We start from the raw sequence: 10,168 nt of genomic DNA on the forward strand, positions 1-10,168 counted from the left end.
TCCGGGTCCCTGGCACTATGAGACAGCAATACTAACTACTGTGTCACTGTGCTGCCCCATCGCCATTTCTTAATTCTTTTTAAAATTCCTCCGTGGGACATGGGCATCATTGGCTAGCCAGCATTTATTGCCCATTCCTAGTTGCCCTTAGAGGGCATTTAAGACATTGCTGTGGCTCTGGAGTCATATGTAGGCCAGACCAGGTAAAGACAGCAGATTTCTTCCCTAAAGGATACTAGTGAACCAGATCAGTATTTCTGATAATCAACAATGGCTTCATAGTCATCAGTAGATTCTTAATTCCAGATATGTTTTATTGAATTCAAATTCCACCATCTACCATGATGGGATTTGAACCCAGGTCCCCGAACTTTAGCTGAGTTTCTGGATTAATAGTCTAGTGACAATACCACGAGGCCATCATCTCCCTAAAAAGTACAAGGGAACTAAATTGTAACTATCATATTGAACTACGGCCAGTTTCCAGATAACATACTACCCAAGTCTGTTTCTTCACCATCCTTCCCCATCTTTCACTTCATCTGTGCTCCAGAATGATTCTCCAAAAATCAGTTATGGATGAACTGTATTTTCCAACAGCTGAATATCAGAAAAGCTGAAGCCATACTCCCTGCAATAAATCCTTCTCAACTCAATTCCCCTTCTCTAATTTCAAACTGAACTGCACAGTTTGCAAACTCCAAATTCTATACATCCCCAAGTTGACCTTCCAATCCTATATTCTCCCTTTCACAAAAACTGCCTATTTTCATCTCCAGAAAACTACCTGCTTCCACTTCACCTCCGCCCATCCACAGTTGAAAACATCATCTGCCCTTTTCACCTTCAGGCCAAATTATTCTAATGCTCTTCTTTATCCTCCTCCCACCCTCCAAGTTCAGGTCATCCAAAAGCCCATACATGTTCATGCAATGTCCCATTATTGATATATATCAGTCTGCTAAAGCGTCAAATATAAAATGACCAACCTTAATTCCCTTCATGACTTCCTCTATTTTCATCTCTGTAACCTCTGCAGCTTCTTCTAACACTCCAATTCCAGCCTTTTGTGCATTCCACCTTTCCCTTCACCTCAGCATTGGCAATTCTACCTTAAGCCACCTGAGTCCCACTATGTGAATCTTCCTCTGCAATTCTGTAACCCCTACCTTTTCTTTTCAAACCTACCTTTTCAACCAAGCTGATTGACTTGAAAGCCATTTGATTTTAGTAAGCTTTTGTGAAGCACTTTGGGACATTTATCTACTCTCAAGGTGCTGTATAAATGTAAATTATTGTTTTGAAATTTATTCCAAGTTGCCAATGCGGTATGCCATTAGGGAAAATCTTCCAAAACAATTCATTACTTTAATGGAATGGAGTGTACTGTGATGTTAAAAGTATAAATTTGTTTATTGGTTTCCTCCATCTACATCTGGATATTGTTCCTGCACTCTAGCTAAGTAGATATTTGTGATCTTGGATCTTTCCTAGCCTCACATTTATACCAGGAATAGGCAGGTTGCCTTATGAGGAAAGGTTGGAATGGTAGGCTTGTATCTGCTGCAGTTTAGAAAAGTAAGAGGCAACTTGATTGAAACATTTAAGATCCTGAGGGATCTTGATAGAGTGGATGTGGAGAGGATGTTTCCTCTTCAGGGACAATCCAGAACAAGGGTCACAGTTTAAAAGTAAGGGGTTGCTCATTTAAAACGGAGATTAGGAAAAGCTTTTTTTCTCTCAGAAGGTAGAGAATCTTTGGAACTCTTCTTCAAAATTGGTGGAAACAACATCTTTGGACATTTCTTAAGACAGAGCTAGGTAACTTCTTGATAAACAAGCAGGTGAAAGATTATCAGGGTAGGCAGGATTGTGGGGGTGAGGTTACAACCAGATCAGTTATGATGTTATTGAATGGCAGAATAGGCTCAAGGGGCTGAATGGCCTATTTCTGCTCCTAATTTATATGATTGCATGGTAAGTTTGACACAAAGCATAAAAAGTGCGATGTGAACTTTAGGTGCTGGTCTGGTTTTGGCTCATATGTGACACTCTCTCAGAGGTAGTGCATTCAACTTCCACACCATGGACATGAGCATGTTGTTCAGGTTGACATTTCAGTGCAGTATAGGAGGAGTGCTGCACTATCAGAAGTGTGCCATCTTTTGGATGAAGCATTTCATTTTACCTGCTTCTCAGATGGATACAAAAGAGATCCCATGGCACCAAAGAAGATTAAGGGAATTCCCCCCAGTCACCATGCCAGTATGCATTATTTATCCCTCAGCCAACTTCACTGAAACAGATTATCTGGTCAGTTATCTACCTCACTGCTGCTCGTGGGATTTTGCTATATGCAAAATGGCTGCACTGTAATGTAGGGTCTATATTACAATTCTGACTATATTTCGTTACCAGTAAAGTGTTTTAAGATGCCTTAAAGTTGTGAAAGGTGCAATATAAAAGCAAGTTATTTCTATCTTATTGCAGATCATATTTTAATACAGTTGCTGTCAGAGCATAATTGGCTGTCAACATGCAGGAATAATGAATAGTTCCTGCATCGTTGAAAACAACCATCTCACCTGCCTACATAAATCAAAAATAAAACTCACCAGCAGGATAAATAATCAGCCCTGTGTCACAACTTAGGTACTTCATTGAAACCTGTTTGTAATCAATTCAATCAATACTATTTCACCAAGGACAAAGAAGTTTGGATGAGTCCTGAGCAAAGCACAAATGAATATTGTGTTAAAAGTGCTGATGCCTGAGATTTTCAGCGTTACTACTTCACTGTAATTTTAAAAATTGAAAATATTATTTATAGTGTTGTTGCTTGTAAGAAAATGGGCACACATTCTGCAAATTTAATTCAGTTTAATTTCCCTTGAGTTTTGTAAATTTTGCTGTGTCATATTACATGTTTTTGGTATCAACAGAAAGTACAGGAAGCAACATCAAACTTAAAAACTGAAAATATACGTGGCATGCATTAAAAAATACAGAAAGTTAACCAAACAAAGATTTTTTTAAATATTTACTATTATTCACTTGGATTGAATACATAAGTATGCCTCACATCAATTTTGGTAAACATTGGCTGAGTGGAGTTTTTGAGTTTCCGCATGCTGCACCTTGATTTCTAAGATGTGCATTCATAAATTTCTCACCACATCATGGCTCTGGAGGGGCTGCAGAGGATATTCACCAGGATGCTGTCTGGGATGGAACATTATGAATTTATGAAAAAAAGTTGGGTAGCTTGGGTTGTTTTTGTGGAGCAGAGGAGGGTGAGGGGCAACCTGATTGAGATATACAAGATTCCAAGGGACATGGATAGAGTGGATAAGGAGCAGTTGTTCCCTTTAGTTGAAGGGTCAGTCACGAGGGGACATTGGTTCAAGTTGAGAGGCCTGGGGGGATGTGAGGAAAACTTTTTTTACCCAGAGGGTGGTGATGGTCTGGAATGCACTGCCTGAGAGGGTGGCAGAGGCAGGTTACGTCACATCTTTTAAAAAGTATCTGGATGAGCACTTGGCACATCAATACATTCAGCGCTATGGGCCAAGTGCTGGCAGATGAGATTACTGGTACTAATTGCCCATTCACAGCTTCTATCCCTCTGCCTCCCATTCATGTATCTATCAATATATGTTTTGAATATTGCTAACATGCCTGCTTCCACCATCTCCACTGGCAATGTTCCAGGCGTCCACCACCCTTTGTGTGAAAAACCTTCCCTGCACATCTCCCCTAAATTTTCTCCCTCTCACCTTGAACCTGTGCCCTCCAGTAGTTTTGCATCCAAATGTCTCACAAAGCAAGTTTGCTCTATAAACCCTCAAAGGCAGTGACAATCTGTTAACAGAAGTGTTCTATTTCTGACAGTATGCTAGTGTTAATTTTAGAAAAACAAATTCCCATCCCAGCTTGCCAAAATTTTACATTTCAACCCTCACTGACAGCCATGTAGAGAGTCCAGCGTGCACGCTCCTCAACTGTTTTGTGAAAATGGTCAATTATGAATTAAACAAAATACAAACTCATCAATTAATATTCCCTATGTCATGGGTCTCCAAGAAAATTTCAAGAGCAATTGGACCACTGTCCTTCTAAGTCTGGCCCTGCCGTCACAGTGGAGTTGTCCCTCAGATCTAAATGAATTGTAAGTTAGAGATACAAAGAGAGAAAAGCAGCAGAAAAGATAACACGTACAGCACAATTTTTCTTCACAAGTAGCCCTCCAGTTCCAGTTCACTAGAAACTCAGTAACTGAACTATAGTCTGATAAGCATGAGGTGCAGTCTGAGCGGTACATGACTCTTAACTGTAACATGGTTGATTCTAATTTCTAACTTACACAAGTAGTCTGTTGAGTGACACCCTTACTGGCAGTGCAATTCCCAACACAACTCCATGTTGCACGGTTCTGCAAATGAACAGCATCAATTTGCTATCTCTGTGGTTGACCATATTGGACAACACTATGACATGCAGGCACCTTTTAGCCAGGGAACGGTGAGTGGCACCAAAAGAATCTAATAAAGAATGGGGAATTTAAAAAACGGGAGATGTTATGAATGTAAAAGTAGTCGGTCTTTGGGAATGAAGAAGATGAGGAGCTGAAAGCTCAGACTGAATATAACATTGAGATTGTGAACAATTTGGTTAGACAAAAAGAGGAGCGATATGGAATCAGTGGGAGGGTTTGAAGGTGATGGCTTCAGTCTTTCCATTGTTTGTCCAGAGGAAGTTGTGACTCATCTAAGGTTGGATGTTAAGTAAGCAGTCTGACAACACAGATTAGAGGGAATTCACTGCAAAAATATAAGTAGCCACAGTTGGACAATTGCATATTAAAGTTTACTGTGTACAAATAAGTTACTCTTATTAATTAAACAAATTAACATATGTTGACAATGAATACTTTAATTCCGCTAACTCCTTATTACATAAGAAATAGGAGCAGGAGTAGGCCATCCAGCCCTTCGAGCCTGCCCCGCCATTCAATAAGATCATGGCTGATCTGTCGCTGCTCAGTTCCACTTTCCCGCCCTCTCCCCATAACCCTTAATCCTCTCTCCTATCAAAAACCCATCAACCCGCGTCTTAAAAATATTTAGCGAGGCAGCCTCCACCACTTCAACGGGCAGAGAATTCCAGAGATTCACCACCCTTTGAGTGAAGGAGTTCCTCCTCAACTCCGTTCTAAACCGCCCCCCTTTTATCTTGAGGCTGTGCCCCCTAGTCCTATTGTCTTTTTTGAGCGGGAAGAGTCTTTCCACCTCTATCCTATCCATCCCATTCATCATCTTATACGTCTCAATGAGATCTCCTCTCATTCTTCTAAACTCTAACGAGTACAAGCCCAGTTTATTCAGCCTCTCCTCATAGCTCAACCCCCTCAACTCCGGCATCAGCCTAGTAAACCTCCTCTGCACTCCCTCCAAGGCCAAAATATCTTTGCGCAGGTGCGGCGCCCAAAAATGCACACAGTACTCCAGTTGCGGCCTCACCAATGCCCTATACAGCTGCAGCAAGACCTCCCTACTTTTATATTCAATCCCCTTCGCTATGAAGGCCAGCATCCCATTCGCCTTCCTGATCACCTGCTGCACCTGCAAGCTGGGTTTTTGCGACTCATGCACAAGGACCCCGAGGTCCCTCTGCACCGTCACCTGCTGCAGTTTTTCGCCTCGTAAGTAGTAGTCCTTCCTACCATTTTTCCTACCAAAGTGGACCACCTCACACTTGCCAACATTAAATTCCATTTGCCATTTCCTGGCCCATTCGCCCAGCCTATCTAGATCCTTCTGCAGACTCTCCACACCCTCCGCACAATTTGCCGTTCCCCCAATCTTGGTGTCATCAGCAAATTTCGACACTCTACACTCGGTTCCCTCCTCCAGATCATCTATATAAATGGTAAAAAGCTGAGGTCCCAGCACCGACCCCTGGGGCACTCCACTAGTCACCATCTGCCAATCCGAATAGCACCCGTTTACCCCCACTCTCTGCCTCCTATTTGACAACCAATCCTCTATCCACGCTAACACCCTACCCCCAACTCCATGTCCCTCGACCTTCTGCAATAACCTCTTGTGAGGCACTTTGTCAAACGCTTTCTGAAAATCTAGAAAGACCACATCCACCGGCTCTCCTCTATCCACCGCCCTAGACACATCCTCATAGAACTCCAGTAAATTTGTCAGACACGACTTCCCTTTAATGAAACCGTGCTGCGTCTGCTCTATCAAGCAGTTCCCTTCAAGATGCCTCGCAATTTCCTCCTTAATGACAGATTCTAACATTTTACCTACCACAGATGTTAAACTAACCGGCCTATAATTCCCCGCCTTTTGCCTGGCACCCTTCTTAAACAACGGCGTAACATTAGCCGTTTTCCAATCATCCGGCACTTCCCCGGAATCCAGCGACGTTTGGAAAATAACCACCAAGGCATCCACTATCACCTCCGCCATTTCTTTCAGAACCCTCGGATGCATTCCATCCGGTCCTGGGGACTTGTCCACAATCAGCCCCTCCAGTTTGTCGAGCACCGCCTTTCTAGTAACAGTAATGTCATTAAGACCCTCCAGTCCTACCACCTTTCTATCGCTAACACCCGGCAAATTATTCACGTCCTCCTCCGTGAAGACAGAAACAAAAAAGTTATTCAATACCTTAGCCATATCCCCATCCCCTACCACTAGGTCCCCTTTCTCATCCTCTAAAGGACCAACATTCACCCTAGCCAGCCTCTTCCTTTTTATATATTTATAAAAACTCTTGCTATCCTTTTTTATATTAAGCGCTAGCCCAGCTTCATAGTTTCTCCTACCCTTCCTTATCAACTTCTTTGTCAATCTTTGTTGACATTTAAACCTCTCCCAATCCTCTTCTCGCCCACTACTCTTAGCTACTCTAAATTCCTCCGCTTTTAGTTTAACACTTTCCTTCACCTCCTTTGTTATCCACGGCTTATTACCTCTCCTCCTACTATCCTTTTTGACCATCGGAATAAATTTCCGTTGAGCACCAAGAAAGATCTCCTTAAAGATCCTCCACTGCTCCTTAACAGACCCTCCCTCCAACACGCTCTCCCAGTCCACATTCGCCAATTCTTCTCTCATCCTACCGTATTTCCCTCTATTCAAACAAAGGACGCGTGTCCGGGAACCCACTTTCTCCTCCTCCATCTGCACCAGAAACTCCACCATACAATGATCACTCTCCCCAAGAGGATCCTTCACCACAAGGTCCCTAATTCTACCCGCTTCATTACATAGTACCAGATCCAAGATAGCTTGATCCCTCGTCGGCTCCAACACACACTGTTCGAGGAAACTATCCCGGCAGCATTCCAAGAACTCTTCCTCGAGGCCCCCACGTCCAACATGGGTCGACCAATCAATATGCAGATTGAAATCCCCCATAACTACGGCCGTCCCATTCCTGCACGCCGCACTTATTTGCGCGTTAACAGCCCGCCCCATCTCCAGATCATTATTCGGGGGCCTATAGACGACACCCACCAGCGTCTTCCTCCCTTTGCTGTTCCTAATCTCCACCCACAACGATTCCACCCTCTGCTCCTTGGCTCCAATATCATCCCTTGCTACCACTGTGATGCTATCCTTAATCAGCAGAGCTACGCCCCCCCCTTTTCCCTCCTGTCTATCCTTCCTAAACACTTGATAGCCCTGTACATTCAGCTCCCAGTCCCTGTCACCCTGCAGCCACGTCTCTGTAATGGCCACCAGATCGTATCCATTTGTGTCGATCTGCGCCATCAGCTCATCCACTTTATTCCGAATGCTTCGTGCATTCAGATAAAGTGTTTTCATCCCAGCCTTCACCTGGACCCTATTTGCCGCAACGCCACCAACTATACTCACGCCCCCTACTCCCTCTATTATTGGGACATCCTCGGCCTCTTCCCTTACATGTACACTCTCCTTAACTTTAGACCTTGTAAGGTCACCTACCCTCACACCCTCCTCCCCCATAATTAGTTTAAAGCCCTGTCTACAGTCCTCTTTACTCGATTCGCCAGCACTCTGGTCCCAGCACGGTTCAGACCAACCCCATCCCTCCCGAACAGGTCCCACCTACCCCAATACTGGTGCCAATGCCCCATAAATTCAAACCCATTCCTCCCACACCAATCCCTGAGCCACCCATTCACTTCCTTAATCCTGTCAACCCTACGCCCATCTGCACACGGTTCAGGCAGTAGCCCAGAGATAACCACCTTGTCGGTTCTACTTTTTAATTCCATTCCAAGCTTTTCATACTCCCTCCCCAGATCCTCAGTCTGCATTTTGCTTACGTCGCCAGCACCCACATGTACCACAACGACCGGATTCTCACCCTCCCACTCCAGGTTCCTCTGCAGGCCAGCTGCGACATCCCGTACCCGAGCACCAGGCAGACAACACACCCTTCTGTGCACTTTGTCATTGTGACAAAGGACAGTGTCAATACCCTTCACCCCACTATCCCCAATCACTACTACGTTCCTTTTCCTTTTCTCTTTGCCTATGTCCTGCTGCAGCACTGTACCGTGTGCAGCTTGCTCACTAACCTCACCTGCCTCGTTCTCGTCCAACTTGGAAGCAAGAACCTCAAACCTGTTATGCAGATTAAGAGGCTGAGGCCTCCGCTCCTCACCCCCCTTCCTCTTCCCAGTAGCCCCCTCTTGTCCCTGACCCTTAGAGTTAGCCAGTCTAGGGGGGGTGGATGTCACTTGCACCCCATTGACAATGGCACCCTCTCTCCCCTTGATGAGCCTCAGTGTCTGTAGCTCAGAGGCCAGCTCATTTACCCTGAGCTGGAGCTCCTCCAGCAACCTGCACTTACTGCAGACATGGTCACTGGGATGAACCCTAGGGTCCACCAGTTCCCACATCATACAGAAACCACACATCACATGCCCCTCCATTATTTACTGTAGTAGTATTGAAAAAATTTTTTTTTTTTTTTGTTTTTTTTTGTTTTTCAAACGAACTCACCTGGCCTTTTTTCTTTCAAGCCCTTTTTGATATTAAGCCCTAGTAGCTCACTCTGCTTCCCTTTCACTCCGCTGCCCGCTCAGACGCTGCCCGCTGTCTACACCAGGCCTCCTTTTAAACCTGGCACTGATTTAAATCTGATGAACCACAACTGCCTGCTAACCACTCCCTCAGAATTCTATTAATTACATCAAAATTAATTAATGTAATTAATTAATTAATTCTCAGAATTACATCAAACTTCAAAAGGAATCTAAATAATGAAATTCTTTTGCAGTGTAATAATTGTTACGTAAAAAATGTAAAACATGCAGTGTGACAGGGAGACAGAAGTTTGCAAAAATCAGGTTGCTGGCAAAGTTAAATCTGATCTGTTACTATCATACAATAAGCAAGTGCAAACCATCAGATGAAAGGAAGAAGACAAATAACTTTTACGTTTTATTGGAAGAATCATTAAAACGTGAATTTGTAAACTGATCAAAAATGAAGTTGAATTTATTAGATCTTTTTTACCTTAAAATTGCATGTGAAAATAAACAACTTGTAAGATTTTTAAAATGCGAGAGGAAACTGATAAAATTTCTATTTTCAAATTATTTACATAAGGTATTGTCAAGAGTTCTGTCTAATGGGAGTATATGGAAAGAGATTTCAGAGACTGGAATCTATGCTTTCATTGGAATATGCTTGCACCACTTGTGCATTTATCTGGAATCAACTGCATTGAAAAAGCGAACAATGTCGATGATCAATACAAAGTTGTACAGACTAGTTTAATGAACATTCTGGCAATTTGATCACCTTTGTCTTTGACAATTACACCAGACAAGTTCTTAATTGTTTACATGGACCAGCAGAACTGAGAGAGCTAGAACTAGCTCACAACCGAAAAGCGTTTAACTATTCGGTGTTTTACTAGAACAGTCGATAGAATTTGCCGAGCTAAAGTAAACAATAGAAATTTGTGACAACAAAAAGGTGCTTTCAAGGGCCAGGTCCCTCTGAGTTCCACCGAGGGTTGCAAAATCATTCTCTCACTCTGAGAGATAAGTGTTGTGCTTTCAATTATCTCGGAATATCTCACCTAACTCGTTTTTCCTTTCTTTTTGTTTTAAAAATTGCAGTGTTCAACTGGTTTTGCTCCCCTG

The sequence above is a fragment of the Carcharhinus amblyrhynchos genome, chromosome 20, assembly GCF_965287045.1.
Source record: "Carcharhinus amblyrhynchos chromosome 20, sCarAmb.v2.hapA, whole genome shotgun sequence".
Classification (NCBI taxonomy): Eukaryota; Metazoa; Chordata; class Chondrichthyes; order Carcharhiniformes; family Carcharhinidae; genus Carcharhinus; species Carcharhinus amblyrhynchos.